Source organism: Cebus imitator, unplaced genomic scaffold (genome assembly GCF_001604975.1).
Source record: "Cebus imitator isolate Cc_AM_T3 unplaced genomic scaffold, Cebus_imitator-1.0 Scaffold11, whole genome shotgun sequence".
In the NCBI taxonomy this organism is placed as follows: domain Eukaryota; kingdom Metazoa; phylum Chordata; class Mammalia; order Primates; family Cebidae; genus Cebus; species Cebus imitator.
Window position 1 is genome coordinate 6,088,357 of NW_016107326.1, and position 3,882 is coordinate 6,092,238.

At 35.4% G+C, this 3,882-nt stretch overlaps 1 long non-coding RNA gene across 1 annotated transcript in view; it reads left to right on the forward strand.

Annotated features, from left to right (window-relative positions):
- Window positions 1–1,563: 1,563 nt before the first annotated feature.
- Window positions 1,564–3,882, forward strand: part of LOC108317976 — a 36,702-nt gene continuing 34,383 nt past the window's right edge. The window contains exon 1 of the long non-coding RNA XR_005195197.1: window positions 1,564–1,593. This is a non-coding gene — a long non-coding RNA (uncharacterized LOC108317976). The remainder of the gene's footprint in view (window positions 1,594–3,882) is intronic.

Consider the following 3,882-nt stretch of genomic DNA (forward strand, 5'->3'; position numbering starts at 1 on the left):
GGATGGTCTCGATCTCTTGACCTCGTGATCCACCCGCCTCGGCCTCCCAAAGTGCTGGGATTACAGGCTTGAGCCACCGCGCCCGGCCTTGTCCTGGTCAATTTTTAAAAATTTGCATACAGTAAATTTTATTCTTTGTTGTGTACTCTTCTACAGGTTTTGTGAAATGCACAGAATTGTATCTCCACCACCAGTCTTGATTTAGAACAATCTATTACTCTAAAATTCCCTTGTTCTGTGTTTTCCCCTTGCAGTCAACCTCTCTCCAACTATAACCCGTGGATATATCTGTTTTCCTGTGTAGCCTTCTGGCTCTGAGTCTTTTCACATAGCAAAATGTATTTAAGATTCATCATACATGTTGTATGAATTAATAGTTTTTTTTTTTTTTTTAATTATTCTTACTGCAACAGTCTACCCAGATGAGAATGAAAGTTTGTTTCTTTTGTTGCTGAGCAGTGTTTAATTGTATTGTTGCACTATATAATGTTTATTCATTTGCCTGCTGAAAGACCTCTGGGTTACTCCCAGTTTTTGGTATCTATAAATAAAGCTCTTATAAACATTTATTTTTATATACATAGGTTTTCATTTCTCTTGGGCAAATACCTAGAAGTGGGATTTTGAGTTTGTATTGTATGTGTATGTTTAATTTTTTTTTTTTTTTAAAGATAGAATCTTGCTTTTATTGCCCTGGCTGGAGTGCAATGGTATAAATTTGGCTCACTGCAACCTCTGCCTCCTGGGTTCAAGCGATTCCCTTGCCTCAGCTTCCTGAGTAGCTGGGATTACAGGTGTCCGCCACCACGCCCAGCTACTTTTTGTATTTTTAGTAGAGATGGGGTTTCACCATATTGGCCAGGCTGGTCTTGAACTCCTGACCTCAGGTGATCCACCTGCCTTGGCCGTATGTTTAATTTTTAAGAAACTGCCAAATTGTTTTCCAAAGTGGCTGTACCATTTTGCATTTCCACCAGCAATATTTGAAGTGTACAATTGCTCCACACTTTGGTAGTACTTGATATTGTCAGGTTTTTTTTTTTTTTTTTTAAGTATCTCATGGTGGTTTTACTTTGCATGTCCCTAATGACTGATTGTGTTGAGCATTTTTTCATGTGCTTGTTAGCCATACATATATCTTCTTTGGTGAAGTGTGTGTTCAGAATTTTTGCCATTTAAAAAATTGGATTGCTTGTTTTCTTATTTTTGAATTTTGAGCATTCTTTGTATATTTTATATATAAGTCTTTGTCAGAAGTATGATTTGCAAATATTTTCTTGTAATCTATGGTTTGCTTTTGCATTCTCTTAAAAGTATCATTTGCAAAGCAAAAGTTTTAAATTGTAGTAAAGTTAAAATTGTCATTTTTTTCTTTTATGGATAATGCTTTTTTGGATCATACTTAGGGTCATGATTTTCTCCTGTATTTCTTCTAGAAGTACATCGTACTTTTAGGTTTATGATCCTTTTTTTTTTTGAGACAGGGTCTCGCTCTATCACCCAGGCAACCAGGCTGGAATGCAGAAGTGTGGTCATCACTCACTTCAGTCTCAAGTTCCTGGGCTCAAAGGATCTTCCCACCTCAGCCTCAAGGTGACTGGACTCCAGGCACACACCACCACATCTGGCTAATTGTTTATTTTTTTAGAGACAGGGTCTGGCTTTGTTGCCCAGTCTGGTCTCAAACTCCTGGCCTCAAGTGATTCTCCTACCTCAGCCTCCTAAATTGTTGGGATTACAGGCATAAGCCACTGCATCCAGCCTATGATCCATCTTGAATTAATTATATATGTATATATATTTGTTTTATTGAGATATAATTCACATACCATAATATTCACCCCTTAAATTACATAATTTATTGGTCTTTAGTATATTCATAAAGTTGTGCAACAATCACCACTATCTAATTCTAGGGTATTTTATTCCCATGCTCATTTGCTGGGATTCCTATTTCCTCCTCCCCTCAGCCCTAAGCAACTATTTTTTTTTTTTGTCTCTGTAGATTCTTTCACTTAGCATAATATTTTCAAGGTTCATCTATTATGTAGCATGCATCAGTACTTCATGACTTTTTATGGCTGAATAATATTTCATTGTATGAATATACCCATTTTACTTATTCATTCATTTAATGGACATTTGGGTTGTTTTCACTTTTTGACTATTATGAATGATACTTCTATGAATATTCATACACATGTTTTTGAGTACATATATGTTTTTAATTACCTTGGGTATATATCTAGGAGTGTTGAGTTAATTTTTGTATAAGGTGTGAGGTATGGGTTGAGGTTCATTACTTTAGAACCATTTGTTGAAATGACCATTTTTTCTCCATTGAATTGCCTTTGCACGTTTGTTCAAAAATCAGCTGACTCTATTTGCGTGGGTCTATTTCTAGCCTCTGTTCTGTGTCATTGATCTACATGTCTATCTTTTTGCCAACACCACACTGTATTTTTAGAGACAGGGCATTGCTCTGTTGCCCAGGTTGGAGTGTAGTGGCACAATCAGCTTACTCATTGCAGCCTTGAACTCTCAAGATCAAGTGGTCCTCCTGCCTCAGCCTTCTAAAGTAGCTGGGATTATAGGTGCAAGGCACAGCACCCAGCTCCACACTCTCTTGATTACTGTAGCTTTCAAGTAAGTCTTGAAATTGGGTGGTTTGAATTCTTTAACATTATTTCTACTTTTTGAAATCGTTTTGGCTATTCTACATCTAGAATAGCCAAATTATAATCTACATTTCTATAAATTACAGAAATTTATAGATTCTAAAATTCTATACATTTTAGAATCAATTTGTTCATAGTGGCAATAAAAAGTATATTGAGATTTTGATTAAGACTGCAACGAATCTACAGATCAATTTTGGGGGAATTGTCATCTTAATAATTTGATTCTTTTAATCCATAAACATGGCATATCTTTCCATTTATTTGAATTTCTCCTTTGATTTCTTTTGTCAGTATTTCATAGTTTTCAACATACAGATCCTGCACATATTTTGTTAGATTTATAACTAAATCCTTCATTTTGGGGGTGCTATTATAAATGGTATTCCTTTTTTTTTTTTTCCTTTTTTCTATTTTGAGATAGGGTCTCACTCTGTCACCTGGTCTGGAGTGCAGTGGTGTGATCACATGTGATTGTAGCTCACTAGTCTCCAACTCCCGGATTCAAGTGATCCTCTCCTTGGCCTCCCTAAGTGCTGGGATTAAAGGCATGAGCCACAATGCCTGACTGCAGTATTGCTTTTATTAGGTTGGTGCAAAAGCAATTGTGGTTTTTGCCATTGAAAGTAATGGCAAGAGCATCAATTACTTTTGCATCACCCTAATAAAAATTAGAATTCTAATGTCCATTGCTAGAATATAGAAATACAGTTGATTTTTTGTATATTTGCTCTGCATCTTATGACCTTGCTAAAGTGACTTGTTACTAGTTCTAAGAGTTTGTTTTGGGTAGATTCTTTGGAATTTTCTATGTAGACAACATATTCATTTTGGTTTTACAGACACTTTTACCATTCCTTTAGCTCTTTATTGTTTTCTGAATATCCATGATCTTAATCTGGTCATTTTCCTTCTGCCTGTAGATCTTTCTTCCCTTTCCTCCTTTCTTTTCATTTCCTTTCTTTCCTCATTTCTTTTCTCTTCCTTCCTTCCTTCCTCTTTCTGTCTTTTTTCCTTCCTTCCTTCCTTCCTTCCTTCCTTCTTTCTCTCTCTCTCTTTCTTTCTTTCTTTCTTTCTTTCTTTCTTTCTTTCTTTCTTTCTTTCTTTCTTTCTTTCTTCTTTCTTTCTGTGTGCTAATTATAAAAGCCTCAATTTTTGTTTGGCTAGAAATGTCTTTATTTTCCATTTATTTTTGAAAGATATT